The following is a 19,507-nucleotide window of genomic DNA, read 5'->3' as shown; positions in this document are numbered from 1 at the left end:
CACCTTTCTTCTCTGTGATCCAGCGCTTCTGTGTCCTGTTCTGCCGGATGCCGGGGGAGGAGTGCGGCGCCGGAGCACCAAGCTGTCCGGAGCAATTTTGCTGAAGACACACTGCAAATGTGTCTTCAGTAAAATGGCGCCGGATAGCGCTATGTGCATGCGCCGATCCGACGCCTCACTACTGCCCCGGTCTCCGGCGAAGAGAGAGGCGCCGCGGCAACACTCCTCCCGGTCAGGTAAGTATGCAAGTATGGCGCCGGAGATCGCGGTATGCGTTCAGTGTCTACGCATACCGCGATCTCCAGTGCCATACACTCCTCTTACCTGTAACGGCTGGATGCCTGCTTCAGTCTGGAGCCAGACTGCGCGTCGCGCATGCGCAGTCTATAAAGGCTTCAGACAGAGACACGCATCCCCGGTTATATTATAGATATTTTTTATAATATTCTTTTGTTTATGCGCTGTATGCACTGATCTTATTTTTTGTTTTTCCTTTGGCACTGCATCACCTTTTCCTCGTATGACTTCTATTATGTCTCATTTTTTCATGGACCATGATATTGTATATTACAGCACATACTCTTCCTCTTATTAATTTGGTTATCTCTATATTACCTTGGTCACTTGCACTTTAATTAGCGGCAGTATAACATTCACTCAGCTGCAACCTTCCGAGCATTGTAGGCTTGGCATAGATGTACTGCAGACATGCACTGTCCTGTCCCCCAGGTGGCGCGGGTTGTTTTTGTGTTGCCATGGAGATAGGCATGATGACGCGGTTCTCCCATCATGCGTGGCGTGTGCAGTCACGGGGGTTGGACATCATGACGTACGTGCGTCGTTTTGCTGCCACATTCAATTTGAGCACAAGCAAATACAAGCACATGAGCTGTCCTGTTCTCGTGGTGGCACGGGTTGTTGCGTTACCGTGGAAATGGGCGACATGACTGTCCTGTATCTCATGCGTGGCATGCGTCTTCACGAAGGGCGGGGCATCATGATGAGAGCGCCAATTTGCTGCAGAATTTACTTCCATCATATAAATAGTTACCATCTGCGATGAAATGCGCATCGAGGTGCCTGTGCGCCACTTTGTGCTCCCCTTTGCCTGAACATGTTCATTTATGACATTTATCCTTTTAATCTGTTTTATCTGGGACAATACTGTACGTTTAACAGTTACACCCCTCCCCTTCTCTCGTTTTTCTGTCCTACCTTTTGTTTTATCAATGAAGGCTACTTTTGGAGAGCCCTGGTATAAATAGCAGTCTAAGGATACTCTTACTGCCGTCTGTGCACTCAGACGAAATGACTCCACAGGCAAAACCAAGCACCAAATGATTGCTGAACGGTTGCAAGGTGCCGCAGAACCAGTCCTTCAACAGATCTCTGATGAAGGGGAGGCCAGCCAAGGAGCAAGTGTAGCTGCTGCAGAGGTCCCACGTGTGAATTCTAGTCCTACCCGCATCATGGGAGTGTGGACCACCACTTGCAGATGGTCTTGGAGTAACTTTATGCAGACAATTGTGAGAAACGTCTGAAGCGGATTCTGCAATTCCAAGAGTGACAGGCCGAGCGAGAGTACCAGATGGAGTTAGCCCAAATACAGAAGGAGGCATTCACCCCACAGAAAAGCGAGTTTAGCAATGCTAACAGCTTTAAACAACGTCCTGAGCACTTTCCTGTGATGGACAAGTACAGGCACTTGGACATATTTTTGCGGCGTTTGAATGGGCCTGAAGGTAGCTGCATGAAGACCAGTGGGCGCGATATTTATCCCCAGGGCTCTGAGGAAAAGCTCTGGGAGGTTTTTCTTCTCTCCCTCATGACAAAGATGTAGACTACAAGGCCATCAAACAGGCTTTGATAAAAAAAAGTACCAGCTGACAACAGAGGTGTACTGCAAAAATTTACGGGCCCTCCAGTGTGGATCACATGACAGCTAGTGATGTGGTGGATAGGATCAGAACCAACTTCAAGCAGTGGATCCAAGGACTATTTGTTACCACCTTCGAGGAATTGGAAGAGCTGATCATGTAAGACTAGTTCCTTCATCTCTGCCCTGTGGAGGTGCGACTGTTAATGCTGGACCAGAAGCCAAAGCAGGCTGCTGAACCACAAACAGCAGATGCCTATGAATCCAACCATACGCCTGAGGTGCGGAAGTCAGCCATCGTCAGCTGGAAAGGGGGTAGGCCAACAATCACCCCCAGTAACCCTGTCAGCCAGCCCTCTGATGGTTCTGCCCCATATTCCACAAACCGTCCTGCCACTGACTCCCAGCGGTGCTATATCTGTGACCAAACAGGTCACATCAGCCTAGTCTGCCTGGAGAGGCAGAAGATGAACCTCACACCTGTGGCCCCGGGGCCTAGTGTAGCTATTCTTTTTGTGGGTGGGAAGGTTGGGAGGGCCCATAAGAATTTTCAACTGGTTACTGTGAGCAACACCATTACTGTTGAGCTTAAGGACACCAGCACAGAACGAACCCTCATCCACAATGAGTTTGTGATACTGGAAACACTCATCCCTGGAAAGACCCTGATTGTCACTGGGTTTGAGAGTGTTAGCTGTTCCTTACAGATGGCCGGCGTTTTCCTGAATTAGGGTGAGGTGAGGGGGATAAGGTAAGTGGGGGATGTCCACAGGAATCTCCCCACAAATGTGTTATTGGGAACTGATCTGGACAGTTGGGTGCCCAATACCTTCCTGACAACCCTTCCAGATCTGAAATGTCATGCATTTCAAAAGATGATAATGTGAATGTGAGCATGATGCATAAAGAAAATATGTTCTGTGGTCAAGGAGGACTCAGCAGTGTCACGCTGTGGGGTGATATTGCTGATGATCCCCTAAAAGGAGTCAACATAAGTGCTAAGGGAGAGGGGAGCAGGCACGGAGACCATGAAGAAAGTGATCCCTTCCAGTTGACCAGTGTAATGATGACATGTCCTGTGGTAGCTGCCCCATGATTAGCATGGATCCTGTGGTAAAAGGGGGGTAAGGAAGATCTTATAGTCTTATCCCAAGACTGTCCACGGGGTGGCAAGGTAGGTCCCACAACTGGGCAGAGCGAGGGAAATGTGTGACCTATCATCTATCAGAATGATGAGAAAGAGGTACCCATAGCCTCTCAGAGGGGTGGGAAAATTGTACCCAGAGTCTGTCAGGGTGGTGGGCAGATGTGCCCCATGAAATGTCAGGGTGAGCAGAAAGCAGGATCCCCAGTCGATCAGAGTGGTGGGAAGGCATGTTGCACAGCCTGTCATAGTGGCAGGAACCTAGTATTCACAGTCGGTCAGGGTGGTGGGTAAGTTGAGTCTGCAGCATGTCAGACAAATTGGAAAAAGTTGTTATCCACCGGGGAGACCGCCTACCTAGGGCTGTCACTCGCGGCCAAGAGCCCAGAACACAGGTAACGCACTGCCCTCTGGACCCTCCTCATCCAGCAGGATAACTAGGTCAGTGACTGGCCCAGAACAGTCCCCGAAGCATTACTGTGAGGTTGAGGCCTTACCGTCACTTCTGGCTACATTTAAATCAGGAGTTTCAGACCTGTCTGATGGCGATGAGTAACACCCAGGAGAAAACCCCATCTTCGAATCCCCTCCGTAAGGTAGACTTGAGGGACGAACTGTAAATCAGCCCCGACAGTACCTCAAAAAGGGGGAGGTGTCATAGAAAATATTAGAAACACTGCAGCCACATTCACCCCTCCCCCCACCTCCTCGGTTAAGTAAAGAGCCCTTGCAGTACAAAGATGGCCGAGTTCCCCTTTACCACAACACACATTTTTATTATGCATCACATTGACACTGACATCACATGACATATCATAATTGGAAGGGTTGTAAGGAATATATCGGGCAGCCAACTGTCCCAGACCAGTTCCCAAAAGCACATTAGTGAGGAGATTCTCCAACACTCCCACTTCCCTTAACCCCCTCCCCTCACCCCAGTCCAGGAAAACTCTGGTCATCGGTATGGGACGGCGGACACTCCCAAACCCGGTGACAGTCGGGGTCTTCCCAGGAATGAGTTCTTCCGGTAACATGAACTCAGGGCGGATGAAGGCACGTTCTACACTGCACCAGTGTCCTTAAGCCCAACAGTAATGGTGTTGCCCACAGTAACTTGCTGTAAATTCACATGGGCCCTGCCAACCGCCCCACTCATGTTCTGTAATATACCACCGCTGCCACCAATTTGTCAGGGATTCACACACACACACACACACACACACACACACATACACACGCACACACACACACACACACACGATCCTGATTACTCAGAGACCACTCACTGTGGCCTCTTGAGCGAACAGCTCTCTGCTGCCTCCTATTGTCCAGACAACTGAACGATTGGCTGATGAGCAATACAGGAGGCCCGCAGGCTGTTCTCGCTTATTAGTTATTGGAAAAAGAACAGCGAGTGCCTGGCATACACACCTCCTTCCAACACATGGGATATACGTATACACCGACGTATGATCACTGCTAACATAACAATAACCCAAGAATGTTATTAGCTCCCACCACCAATCAGTTCCGGCCGATTGGATGCCTTATAGGTAGCCTGTGGCTTTGGGAGAGGAACAATTACAGAACAGAAGAAACAGAACTATTAAATTTTATATTGAATCCAAAGGGAGGCAGTGTTTGTAAAATCTTTAGTAGACTGCTCAAAAAAAATAAAGGGAACACTCAAATAACACATCCTAGATCTGAATGAATGAAATATGCTCATTGAATACTTTGTTCTGTACAAAGTTGAATGTGCTGACAACAAAATCACATAAAAATCATCAATAGAAATCAAATTTATGAACCAATGGAGGCCTGGATTTGGAGTCACCCCCAAAATTAAAGTGGAAAAGCACACTACAGGCTGATCCAACTTTGATGTAATGTCCTTAAAACAAGTCAAAATGAAGCTCAGTATTGTGTGTGGCCTCCACGTGCCTGTATGACCTCCCTACAATGCCTGGGCATGCTCCTGATGAGGTTGCGGATGGTCTCCTGTGGGATCTCCTCCCAGACCTGGACTAAAGCATCCGCCAACTCCTGGACAGTCTGTGGTGCAACGTGACGTTGGTGGATGGAGCGAGACATGATGTCCCAGATGTGCTCAATCGGATTCAGGTCTGGGGAACGGGCCGGCCATTCCATAGCTTCAATGCCTTCATCTTGCAGGAACTGCTGACACACTCCAGCCACATGAGGTCTGGCATTGTCCTGCATTAGGAGGAACCCAGGGCCAACCGCACCAGCATATGGTCTCACAAGGGGTCTGAGGATCTCATCTCGGTACCTAATGGCAGTCAGGCTACCTCTGGCGAGCACAAGGAGGGCTGTGCGGCCCTCCAAAGAACTGCCACCCCACCCCATTACTGACCCACTGCCAAACCAGTCATGCTGAAGGATTTTGCAGACAGCAGATCGCTCTCCACGGCGTCTCCAGACTCTGTCACATCTGTCACATGTGCTCAGTGTGAACCTGCTTTCATCTTTGAAGAGCACAGGGCGCCAGTGGCGACTTTGTCAATCCTGGTGTTCTGTGGCAAATGCCAAGCGTCCTGCACAGTGTGGGGCTGTGAGCACAACCCCCATCTGTGGACGTCGGGCCCTCACACCACCCTCATGGAGTTAGTTTCTAACCGTTTGTGCAGACACATGCACATTTGTGGCCAGCTGGAGGTCATTTTGCAGGGCTCTGGCAGTGCTCCTCCTGTTCCTCCTTGCACAAAGGCGGAGGTAGCGGTCCTGCTGCTGGGTTGTTGCCCTCCTACGGCCCCCTCCACGTCTCCTGATGTACTGGGCTGTCTCCTGGTAGAGCCTCCAGCCTCTGGACACTACGCTGACAGACACAGCAAACCTTCTTGCCACAGCTCGCATTGATGTGCCATCCTGGATGAGCTGCACTACCTGAGCAACTTTTGTGGGTTGAAGAGTCCGTCTCATGCTACCACGAGTGTGAAAGCACAACCAACTTTCAAAAGTGACCAAAACATCAGCCAGAAAGCATTGGTACTGAGATGTGGTCTGTGGTCCCCGCCTGCAGAACCACTCCTTTATTGAGGGTGTCCTGATAATTGCCAATAATTTCCATCTATTGTCTATTCTATTTGTACAACAGCATGTGAATTTGATTGTCAATCAGTGTTGCTTCCTAAGTGGACAGTTTAATTTCCTTGGAGTTATATTCTGTTGTTTAAATGTTCCCTTTATTTTTTTGAGCAGTGTGTGTGTGTGCTAATACACACATTATATATATATACACATATATATATATACAGCACAGACCAAAAGTTTGGACACACCTTCTCATTTAAAGATTTTTCTGTATTTTCATGACTTTGAAAATTGTACATTCACACTGAAGGCATCAAAACTATGAATTAACACATGTGGAATTATATACTTAACAAAAAAGTGTGAAACAACTGAAAATATGTCTTATATTCCAGGTTCTTCAAAGTAGCCACCTTTTGCTTTGATGACTGCTTTGCACACTCTTGCCATTCTCTTGATGAGCTTCAAGAGGTAGTCACCGGAAATGGTTTTCACTTCACAGGTGTGCCCTGTCAGGTTTAATAAGTGGGATTTCTTGCCTTATAAATGGGGTTGGGACCATCAGTTGTGTTTTGCAGAAGTCAGGTGGATACACAGCTGACAGTCCTACTGAATAGACTGTTAGAATTTGTATTATGGCAAGAAAAAAGCAGCTAAGTAAAGAAAAGCGAGTGGCCATTTATTACTTTAAGAAATAAAGGTCAGTCAGTCCGAAAAATTGGGCAAACTTTGAAAGTGTCCTCAAGTGCAGTTGCAAAAACCATCAAGCGCTACAAAGAAACTGACTCACATGAGGACCGCCCCAGGAAAGGAAGACCAAGAGTCACCTCTGCTTCGGAGGATAAGTTTATCCGAGTCACCAGCCTCAGAAATCGCAGGTTAACAGCAGCTCAGATTAGAGACCAGGTCAATGCCACACAGAGTTCAAGCAGCAGACAGATCTCTTCAACAACTGTTAAGAGGAGACTTTGTGCAGCAGGCCTTCATGGTAAAATAGCTGCTAGGAAAGCACTGCTAAGGACAGCCAACAAGCAGAAGAGACTTGTTTGGTCTAAAGAACACAAGGAATGGACATTAGACCAGTGGAAATCTGTGCTTTGGTCTGATGAGTCCAAATTTGAGATCTTTGGTTCCAACCACCATGTCTTTGTGCGACGCAGAAAAGGTGAACGGATGGACTCTACATGCCTGGTTCCCACCGTGAAGCATGGAGGAGGAGGTGTGATGGTGTGGGGGTGCTTTGCTGCAGACAATGTTGGGGATTTATTCAAAATTGAAGGCATACTGAACCAGCATGGCTACCACAGCATCTTGCAGCGGCATGCTTTTCCATCCGTTTTACGTTTAGTTGGACCATCATTTATTTTTCAACAGGACAATGACCCCAAACACACCTCCAGGCTGTGTAAGGGCTATCTGACCAAGAAGGAGAGTGATGGGGTGCTACGCCAGATGATCTGGCCTCCACAGTCACCAGACTTGAACCCAATCGAGAAGATTTGGGGTGAGCTGGATCGCAGAGTGAAGGCAAAAGGGCCAACAAGTGCTAAGCATCTCTGGGAACTCCTTCAAGATTGTTGGAAGACCATTTCCGGTAACTACCTCTTTATGAGAGAATGCCAAGAGTGTGCAAAGATGTCATCAAAGCAAAAGGTGGCTACTTTGAAGAACCTAGAATATAAGACATATTTTCAGTTGTTTCACACTTTTTTGTTAAGTATATAATTCCACATGTGTTAATTCATCAGGAAAATACAGAACAATCTTTAAATCAGAAGGTGTGTCCAAGCTTTTGGTCTGTACTATATATATATATATATATATACAGTACAGACCAAAAGTTTGGACACACCTTCTCATTTAAAGATTTTTCAGTATTTTCATGACTATGAAAATTGTACATTCACACTGAAGGCATCGAAACTATGAATTAACACATGTGGAATTATATACTTAACAAAAAAGTGTGAAACCACTGAAAATATGTCTTATATTCTAGGTTCTTCAAAGTAGCCACCTTTTGCTTTGATGACTGCTTTGCACACTCTTGGCATTCTCTTGATGAGCTTCAAGAGGTTGTCACCGGAAATGGTCTTCCAACAATCTTGAAGGAGTTCCCAGAGATGCTTAGCACTTGTTGGACCTTTTGCCCTCACTCTGCGGTCCAGCTCACCCCAAACCATCGCGATTGGGTTCAGGTCTGGTGACTTTGGAGGCCAGGTCATCTGGCGTAGCACCCCATCACTTTCCCTCTTGGTCAAATAGTCCTTACACAGCCTGGAGGTGTGTTTTGGGTCATTGTCCTGTTGAAAAATAAATGATGGTCCAACTAAACGCAAACCGGATGGAATAGCATGCCGCTGCAAGATGCTGTGGTAGCCAAGCTGGTTCAGTATACCTTCAATTTTGAATAAATCCCCAACAGTGTCACCAGCAAAGCACCCCCACACCATCACACCTCCTCTTCCATGCTTCACGGTGGGAACCAGGCATGTAGAGTCCATCCGTTCACCTTTTCTGTGTCGCACAAAGACGGTGGTTGGAACTAAAGATCTCAAATTTGGACTCATCAGACCAGAGCACAGATTTCCACTGGTCTAATGTCCATTCCTTGTGTTCTTTATCCCAAACCAGTCTCTTCTGCTAGTTGCCTGTCCTTAGCAGTGGTTTCCTAGCAGCTATTTTACCATGAAGGCCTGCTGCACAAAGTCTCCTCTTAACAGTTGTTGTAGAGATGAGTCTGCTGCTAGAACTCTGTGTGGCATTGACCTGGTCTCTAATCTGAGCTGCTGTTAACCTGCGATTTCTGAGGCTGGTGACTCGGATAAACTTATCCTCAGAAGCAGAGGTGACTCTTGGTCTTCCTTTCCTGGGGCGGTCCTCATGTGAGCCAGTTTCTTTGTAGCGCTTGATGGTTTTTTCAACTGCACTTGGGGACACTTTCAAAGTTTTCCCAATTTTTCGCACTGACTGACCTTCAATTCTTAAAGTAATGATGGCCACTCGTTTTTCTTTACTTAGCTGCTTTTTTCTTGCCATAATACAAATTCTAACAGTCTATTCAGTAGGACTATCAGCTGTGTATCCACCTGACTTCTGCACAACACAACTGATGGTCCCAACCCCATTCATAAGGCAAGAAATCCCACTTATTAAACCTGACAGGGCACACCTGTGAAGTGAAAACCATTTCCGGTGACTACCTCTTGAAGCTCATCAAGAGAATGCCAAGAGTGTGCAAAGCAGTCATCAAAGCAAAAGGTGGCTACTTTGATGAACCTAGAATATAAGACATATTTTCAGTTGTTTCACACTTTTTTGTTAAGTATATAATTCCACATCTGTTAATTCATAGTTTTGATGCCTTCAGTGTGAATGTACAATTTTCATAGTCATGAAAATACAGAAAAATCTTTAAATGAGAAGATGTGTCCAAACTTTTGGTCTGTACTGTATATATATATATATATATACATATATATATGTATTCATCTTATCCCGTCTGTCTGTCTGTCCTGGAAATCCCGCGTCGCTCATTGGTCCGGCAGCGGCCAATCAGCGCCGCGGGATTTCTGAAAAAAAATGGCGGCCGTTAGCGGCTCATCTGCGGGACGGAGATGCAGCCGGGAGATGACCGGCGCGAGGTGCTCATCTCCCGGCCGGTAGCAGCAGAAGGAACCCGACCGCCGGGTCGGGATACTTCTGCTGCGAGCAGCCGCTCATCTCCCCGCTTCTCGCAGCGGAAGTAGCCGCGCAGGCAGCGGCGCTCCCCGGTCCTCACCAATACGATTACACTCCCCGGTCCACTCCCCGGCATAGTGAGCACTTGGGGGTTCCAAGTGCTCACTATGCATCTAGATAGGTGCCTTGGGGGGTCTAGTTTCCAAAATAGGGTCACTTGTGGGGGAGCTCCAATGTTTGGGCACACAGGGGCTCTCCAAATGCAACATGGTGTCCGCTAACAATTTGAGCCGATTTTCCATTCAATTTGTTAGCGGACACCATGTTGCATTTGAAGAGTCCCTGTGTGCCCAAACATTGGAGCTCCCCCACAAGTGACCCCATTTTGGAAACTAGACCGCCCAAGGCACCTATCTAGATGCATAGTGAGCACTTGGACCCCCTAGATGCTTCACAAATTGATTCGTAAAAATAAAAAAGGGAAAAAAAAAAAACTTTCATTTTTACGAATCAATTTGTGAAGCACCTGGGGGTTCCAAGTGCTCACTATGCATCTATATAGGTGCCTTGTGGGGTCTAGTTTCCAAAATGGGGTCACTTGTGGGGGAGCTCCAATGTTTGGGCACACAGGGGCTTTCCAAATGCAACATGGCGTCCGCTAATTATTCAAGCAAATTTTACAATCAAAAAGTCAAATGGTGCTCCTTCCCTTCCGAGCCCTGCCGTGCACCCAAACAGTGTTTTTTCCCCACATATGGGGTATCTGCGTGCCCAGGGGAAATTGCACAACAAACGTTGCGGTCCATTTTTTCTTGTTACCCCTGTGAAAATAAAAAAAATTGGGTCTAAAGTAACATTTTTGTGAAAAAAGTTAAATGTTCATTTTTTTCTTCCACATTCCAAAAATTCCTGTGAAGCACCTGAAGGGTTAATAAACTTATTGAATGTGGTTTTGAGCACCTTGAGGGGTGCAGTTTTTAGAATGGTGTCACTTTTGGGTATTTTCTGTCATAAAGGCCCCTCAAAGTCACTTCAAATGTCATGTGGTCCCTAAAAAAATGGTTTTGTAAATTTTGTTGGAAAAATGAGAAATCGCTGGTCAACTTTTAACCCTTATAGCTCCCTAACAAAAAAAATTTTGGTTCCAAAATTGTGCTGATGTAAAGTAGACATGTGGGAAATGTTATTTATTAACTCTTTTGTGTGACATATCTCTCTGATTTAAGGGCATAAAAATTAAAATTTTGAAACTTGCAAAATTTTCAAAATTTTCGCCAAATTTCCATTTTTTTCACAAATAAACGCAAGTGATATCGAAGAAATTTTACCACAATCATGAAGTACAATATGTCACGAAAAAACAATCTCAGAATCAGGGGGATCCGTTGAAGCATTCCAGCGTAATTACCTCATAAAGTGACAGTGGTCAGAATTGTAAAAATTGGCCTGGTCATTAACGTGCAAACCACCCTCGGGGGTTAAGGGGTTAAAATTGAAAGTTTAAAAATTGCAAATTTTACAAATCTTAGCGAAAATTTTGATATTTTTCTTTTTAAAAAGAAAAAGAAAACATTGCATTACATTTGATTTAAATTTACCACTAACAACGTACAATGTGTTATGAAAAATAACAATCTCAGAATCACTGGGATTCGTTCAAGCGTTACCACATAATATTGCAGCATGCTGCATATGGCCCCGTACATTGGAAGAGACTCATCAGAAGACACATGAACCATGCGTATGCCGTCTGATTTTTCCTGTAGATATACAATTTCACAAGCTCCCAACATTTAAACAATTTTCACCCTTTAGTGCCTTTCTTGTGGCACTAAAGGGTATTTAGTTTTGTTTAATTAATAAAAAAAACATGTGGGGTCCCCCATATTTTTGGTAACCATCAAGGTAAAGAAGACAGTGGTAGGCTTATATTATCAGGCTGGGAAGATTCATGGTTATTGGGCCCTTCCCAGCCTAAAAGTACCAACCCGCAGCAGCCCCAAAAGTGGCGCATCACATAAGATGCGCCAATTCTGGGGCTTTGCCCGGCTGCTCCCGACTGCCCTGGTGCGATGGCATTTGGGGTAATGGTAGTTGGGGTTGATGTCAGCTGTGAGCTATCAAAAATCACAGCTGGCATTAAGGCCTGGGGTTAGTAATGGAGAGGTGTCCAACAGACAGCCCCATTACTAACCACTAGTGTTGAGCGATACCTTCCGATATCGGGAAATATCGGGTCGGATTGGATCGGACTGATACTCTAAAAATATCAGATATCGCTGATTCCGATACCGGAAACCAATGCAAGTCAATGGGACACAAATATCGGAATGAAAATAAACCCTTTCTTTCCTTGTAGGTTAATTCCACATGAAGGAAAACAACTAAGAATAATGTAGAATGTATTGGGGGAGGTGGAGGAGACATTAAAAGGCATAGAGGTTTAGCCCAACCAAACGGAATAGCAGGAATTAATATATTTTTTAAGACGTTTGGAGTTACAAAGATATTGACTATGTTAAGCTTCTTTATATTTGGTCAGATATTTATGTTTCACTACTTCCATGCTCTTCACCTTCTTTTTTACTTCTCTCACACTTTCTCCTGCATCATCCTCAGCAGCAGCATCTTTTTCATCAACTTCTTCTTCACCTTATTCATCTTCTTCTTCACCTTCTTCCTATTATTCTTTTTTTTTACATTCTTCATATTCTTCTTATTCAACTATTATTCTTCTTCATATTCTACTTCTTCATCTTCTTCATATTCTTCTTCTTCATCATATTCTTATTTGTGACAGGCATTCCTGTAGTTGTTACAGTGGTGGCCAAAAGTATTGGCACCCCTGCAATTCTGTCAGATAATACTCAGTTTGTTCCTGAAAATGATTGCAATCACAAATTCTTTGGTATTACCTTCATTTAATTTGCTTGCAAGGAAAAAACACAACAGAGAATGAAGCAAAAATCAAATCATTGATCATTTCACACAAAACTCCAAAAATGGGCCAGGCAAAAGTATTGGCACCCTCAGCCTAATACTTGGTTGCACAACCTTTAGCCAAAATAACTGCGAACAACCGCTTCCGGTAACCATCAATTAGTTTCTTACAATGCTCTGCTGGAATTGTAGACCATTCTTCTTTGACAAACTGCTCCAGGTCCCTGATATTTGAAGGGTGCCTTCTCCAAACTGCCATTTTGAGATCTCTCCACAGGTGTTCTATGGGATTCAGGTCTGGACTCATTGCTGGCCACCTTAGAAGTCTCCAGTGCTTTCTCTCAAACCATTTTATAGTGCTTTTGGAAGTGTGTTTTGGGTCATTGTCCTGCTGGAAGACCCATGACCTCTGAGGGAGACCCAGCTTTCTCACACTGGGCCCTACATTATGCTGCAAAATTTGTTGGTAGTCTTCAGACTTCATAATGCCATGCACACGGTCAAGCAGTCCAGTGCCAGAGGCAGCAAAGCAACCCCAAAACATCAGGGGACCTCCGCCATGTTTGACTGTAGGGACCGTGTTCTTTTCTTTGAATGCCTCTTTTTTTTTCCTGTACACTCTATGTTGATGCTTTTTCCCAAAAAAGCTCTACTTTTGTCTCATCTGACCAGAGAACATTTTTCCAAAACGTTTTAGGCTTTCTCCGGTAAGTTTTGGCAAACTACAGCCTGGCTTTTTTATGTCTCGGGGTAAGAAGTGGGGTCTTCCTGGGTATCCTACCATACAGTCCCTTTTCATTCAGACGCCGACGGATAGTACGGGTTGACACTGTTGTACCCTCGGACTGCAGGGCAGCTTGAACTTGTTTGGATGTTAGTCGAGGTTCTTTATCCACCATCAGCACAATCTTGCGTTGAAATCTCTCGTCAATTTTTCTTTTCCGTCCACATCTACGGAGGTTAGCCACAGTGCCATGGGCTTTAAACTTATTGATGACACTGCGCACGGAAGACACAGGAACATTCAGGTCTTTGGAGATGGACTTGTAGCCTTGAGATTGCTCATGCTTCCTCACAATTTGGTTTCTCAAGTCCTCAGACAGTTCTTTGGTCTTCTTTCTTTTCTCCATGCTCAATGTGGTACACACAAGGACAGAGGACAAAGGTTGAGTCAACTTTAATCCATGTTAACTGGCTGCAAGTGTGATTTAGTTATTGCCAACACCTGTTAGGTGCCACAGGTAAGTTACAGGTGCTGTTAATTACACGAATTAGAGAAGCATCACATGATTTTTCAAACAGTGCCAATACTTTTGTCCACCCCCTTTTTTAGGTTTAGTGTGGAATTATATCCAATTTGGCTTTAGGACAATTCTTTTTGTGTTTTTTCATTGAAGACAAATTAAATGAAGATAATAATACCAAAGAATTTGTGATTGCAATCATGTTCAGAAAGAAACTGAGTATTATCTGACAGAATTGCAGGGGTGCCAATACTTTTGGCCACCACTGTATCTATAAGAGTTTGAAGATTACACCTTCCGTTTTTCCTGTCACAAAAGATTTACAACAGGATTTGTCCGCGTTCAGTTTGGCCTACAGCAGCAGGTCTTTTCCAGGGGCACCACGAGGAGGAACGGACTCACCCCCATACACTGCTTAGTCTTCTTCTGCTTATAATTTAGATAATATCGTTTGCTCTGATTTTTAGTCTTACGCTTAATGTTCTTCTGCTTTTTGTTCTGCAGCTTCTTGGTCTTCTGTATCTTGGTGGTTGTTTTCTTGTTCTTTGTCCTCTTGATCATCTTCTTCAGGGTCATCTTCTTGGTCTTCTTTGGGGTGGTCTTCATGGTCGTCGTCTTCGGGTCGTCATCTTCGGGGTCCTTGTCTTCTTCAGGGTGGTCTTCAGGGTCGTCGTCTTCGGGGTCGTCGTCTTCTTCGGGGTGGTCTTCAGGGTCATCGTCTTCAGGGTCGTCATCTTCGGGGTCCTCGTCTTCTTCGGGGTGGTCTTCAGGGTCGTCGTCTTCAGGGTCGTCTTCGGGGTGGTCTTCAGGGTCGTCGTCTTCAGGGTCATCATCAGGGACATCCAGAGTGATTACCAAAAACCATTTCAAAAAGCTTGAACTTGGAAATGTAGCAGAAGGTACAAGAAGGCTGAGGAACTGCCGAGAACCAGATGATGGTACTGGAACCCGGATGGGTAGCAGAAGGTACAAGAGCCAATGGAACTACCGAGGACCAGCTGATGGTACTGGAACCCGGTTACTAAGCAGGAGATACCTGTGCCAGAAAGCACTACCAAGGACCAGCAGACGTTGGTGGAACTCGGATACCGAGAAGGAGGCACCTAAGCCAAAGGCACTGCCGAGAACCAGCTGATGGTACTGGAACCCGGATGGGTAGCAGAAGGTACAAGAGCCAATGGAACTACCGAGAACCAGCTGATGGTACTGGAACCTGGTCACTATGCAGGAGGTACCTGTGCCAGAAAGCACTACCAAGGACCAGCAGACGTTGGTGGAACTCAGATACCGAGAAGGAGGCACCTAAGCCAAAGGCACTGCCGAGAACCAGCTGATGGTACTGGAACCTGGATGGGTAGCAGAAGGTATACATGAAAAAAAAAAGTTGCAAGGCCGCGAGCCGGCCGGAGTTACCGAAACCCACAGTCCTACAGGGGGTGCTTGTCCTATTGGCACTATGGAACCAGCCTTCATTGCCAGATCCCGCAGCCCACATAGGAGTCACCTAAACTGCAGGCACCATAGAGTCGGCAACACGACAGGACAACGTATTGGAGGCAAAGTGACATTGACACTACCCGGAAACAGCTGGCGTGCTGGAACCAGGCTGGGCAGGAGGGAGTACCCGTGCCAAAGACACTACCGAGAACCAGCTGACGGTTCTGGAACCCGGATGGGTAGCAGAAGGTACAAGAGCCAATGGAACTACCGAGGACCAGCTGATGGTACTGGAACCCGGTTACTAAGCAGGAGGTACCTGTGCCAGAAAGCACTACCAAGGACCAGCAGACGTTGGTGGAACTCGGATACCGAGAAGGAGGCACGTAAGCCAAAGGCACTGCCGAGAACCAGCTGATGGTACTGGAACCCGGATGGGTAGCAGAAGGTACAAGAGCCAATGGAACTACCGAGGACCAGCTGATGGTACTGGAACCTGGTTACTATGCAGGAGGTACCTGAGCCAGAAAGCACTACCAAGGACCAGCAGACGTTGGTGGAACTCAGATACCGAGAAGGAGGCACCTAAGCCAAAGGCACTGCCGAGAACCAGCTGACGGTACTGGAACCTGGATGGGTAGCAGAAGGTACAAATGAAAAAAAAAAGTTGCAAGGCCGCGAGCCGGCCGGAGTTACCGAAACCCACAGTCCTACATGGGGTACTTGTCCTATTGGCACTATGGAACCAGCCTTCATTGCCAGATCCCGCAGCCCACATAGGAGTCACCTAAACTGCAGGCACCATAGAGTCGGCAACACGACAGGACAACGTATTGGAGGCAAAGTGACGTTGACACTACCCGGAAACAGCTGGTGTGCTGGAACCAGGCTGGGCAGGAGGGAGTACCCGTGCCAAAGACACTGCCAAGAACCAGCTGACGGTTCTGGAACCCGGATGGGTAGCAGAAGGTACAAGAGCCAATGGAACTACCGAGGACCAGCTGATGGTACTGGAACCCGGTTACTAAGCAGGAGGTACCTGTGCCAGAAAGCACTACCAAGGACCAGCAGACGTTGGTGGAACTCCAATACAGAGAAGGAGGCACCTAAGCCAAAGGCACTGCCGACAACCAGCTGACGGTACTGGAACCCGGATGGGTAGCAGAAGGTACAAGAGCCAATGGAACTACCGAGTACCAGCTGATGGTACTGGAACCCGGTTACTATGCAGGGGGTACCTGTGCCAGAAAGCACTACCAAGGACCAGCAGACGTTGGTGGAACTCGGATACCGAGAAGGAGGCACCTAAGCAAAAGGCACTGCCGAGAACCAGCTGACGGTACTGGAACCTGGATGGTTAGCAGAAGGTACACATGAAAAAAAAAAGTTGCAAGGCCGCGAGCCGGCCGGAGTTACCGAAACCCACAGTCCTACAGGGGGTGCTTGTCCTATTGGCACTATGGAACCAGCCTCCATTGCCAGATCCCGCAGCCCACATAGGAGTCACCTAAACTGCAGGTACCATAGAGTCGGCTAACCCGACCGCAACACGACAGGACAACGTATTGGAGGCAAAGTGACATTGACACTACCCGGAAACAGCTGGCGTGCTGGAACCCAGGGTAAATACTAAAAACAGAGTGGAGCCAGAGGCCTAATTGGAGCAAGTTTAAAATCAGTAGTAGTGTGAATGTGGACAGAGCAGGAGAAATTGCCGGACACACAGCAGGGGATCAGCTGACGTTACTGAACCCCAATAACACTGGAGCAAGTGTTGACTGTGCAGACGGCACTTCTGAGCAGCAACTGGCGGTGTTGGAGCCCAGGGTAAATACTAAAAACAGAGTGGAGCCAGAGGCCTAATTGGAGCAAGTTTAAAATCAGTAGTAGTGTGAATGTGGACAGAGCAGGAGAAATTACCGGACACACAGCAGGGGATCAGCTGACGTTACTGAACCCCAAAAACACTGGAGCAAGTGTTGACTGTGCAGACGGCACGTCTGAGCAGCAATTGGCAGTGTTGGAGCCCAGGGTAAATACTGAAAACAGAGAGGAGCCCGACAGAGGCCTAATTGGAGCAAGTTTAAAATCAGTAGTAGTGTGAATGTGGACAGAGCAGGAGAAATTGTCGGACACACAGCAGAGGAACAGCTTACGTTACTGAACCCCAATAGAGCTGGAGCAAGTGTTGGCTGTGCAGATGGCACTTCTGAGCAGCAACTGGCGGTGTTGGAGCCCAGGGATTACAGTTCAGGTGGTAGAAACATGAACACAACAGAGACCTGGATACTGTTGCCAATCAATTATTTATTCTGGAAGAGGACTGGCAAATTCATGCGAGATCCAGGCCTTGTTCATTTTCAGAAAAGTAAGCCGGTCAAAGTTATCGGAGGATAGTCGGATGCGACGGTCTGTTAGTACACCACCTGCGGCACTAAAGACGCGTTCCGATAATACACTAGCAGCAGGGCAAGACAGCACCTCCAATGCATACTGGCTAAGCTCTGGCCATGAATCCAGCTTAGAGACCCAAAACTTGAAGGGGGAAGAGTCGTCTGGGAGTACACTGACAGGGCAAGACATGTAGTCTGTAGAGATGAGCGGTGTTCGACTAGAACTGTTCGCCAATCTCAAATTCGAGCTGTTTTGGGCGGTGTTCGAGTTGTTCGACGAACCCGAACGATTTGCAAAAAATTCGGCTGTTCGAGGTTATGTTCGATAACTGTTCGTGCACCAAAAGCTTGTCCTGCATGTCTGGCGCTATTTAGAGCACCAATCATGCAGGGATTGTCTGCCACTCACTGTAATGCCACAGCCATGGTTGTTGTGACATTACAGTGATTGCCCAAATCGATGGGAACAGTGCCAACAGTGAAACATGAAAAGCCGGCAATTCAGCAGCGGCATACACCGGTACCCGACAATTTAGAACAGAAAGAATAGAGCTTCACACATAGATTAGATAGAAACATGTCAGCCACATATATATGAAGTACAGTGACAGTGTTGCTTACTGTACTTGTCATTTAGTGTAAAGGATTTATCAAAAAAAATAATAGTGTTTTCATGCACCGTCTCTTTAAAAAAGCCGGCCGGCAATTCAGCATCTGTACCCGACAATTTAGAATAGAAGGAATAGAGAATCACACATAGATTAGATACATAGAAACATGTCAGTCACATATATATGAAGTACAGTGACAGTGTTGATTACTGTACTTGTCATTTAGTGTTAAAATAAAGGATTTATTTAAAAAAAAATTGGCGTGGGGTTCCCCGTAATTTTAGTCTCTAGCGGAGGTTAAGCAGACGGCTGGGGCAGATGTTTGAAGCCTGGGAAGGGGGTAATACCCACGGAGCTTCCCAGGCTACTAATATCAGCCCCCAGCGGAATACCTAGCCTTTACTAGCTATTAAAATGGGGGACCCCCCCAAAAAAATGACGTGGGGTCCCCCCTATTTTAATAGCTAGCAAAGGCTAGACAGACAGCTGGGGGCTGATATTAATAGCCCAGGAAGGGGGCCATGAATATTGGCCCCCTCCCAGGCTAGAAACACCAGCCGTCAGCCGCCCCAGAAATGGCACTTAGCCTCGCTCTTCCCACTGCCCTGTAGCGGTGGCAGTGGGGTAATAGGGTTGGGGTTGATGTCAGCTTATAATGCCAGCTGACATCAAGCCCAGGTTAGTAATGGAGAGGCGTCTATAAGACACCCCCATTACTAACCCCATAGTCAAAGTTAAAAGAAAACACAAACACCCAGAATAAAATCCTTTAATTGAAATAAAGACACAATCCTTTATTGTTCTAAATTAAACCATACTTACCACCACGCCCATTCCAGCTGAAGCCAACGATCTCCTGCAATAAAAGTAAAATAATAAAGCAACCTCATCCTTACCTTTCCATGGTTCCCAGGACAGCTTCAGCTCTGCTACATTGAGATGACAGGCTGGACCGCAGCAGAACGCTGCCATCCAGCCTGTCATCCCGCAGACACTGAGAAGCGCAGGCATGCTTGCGCTCCTCAGTGTCTCGCTGTGACGGCATAAAGATGAGCCGACAATGAACTCGGCTCACCTCATGCACGTCACTGACAGCGTGGGAGAATTCTCCTGCACTCAGCGCTTCA

Source organism: Phyllobates terribilis, unplaced genomic scaffold (genome assembly GCF_046119375.1).
Source record: "Phyllobates terribilis strain yellow unplaced genomic scaffold, ASM4611937v1 Scaffold_10__3_contigs__length_209671492, whole genome shotgun sequence".
Lineage (NCBI taxonomy): Eukaryota > Metazoa > Chordata > Amphibia > Anura > Dendrobatidae > Phyllobates > Phyllobates terribilis.
Note: the sequence above shows the minus strand (reverse complement) of the source record.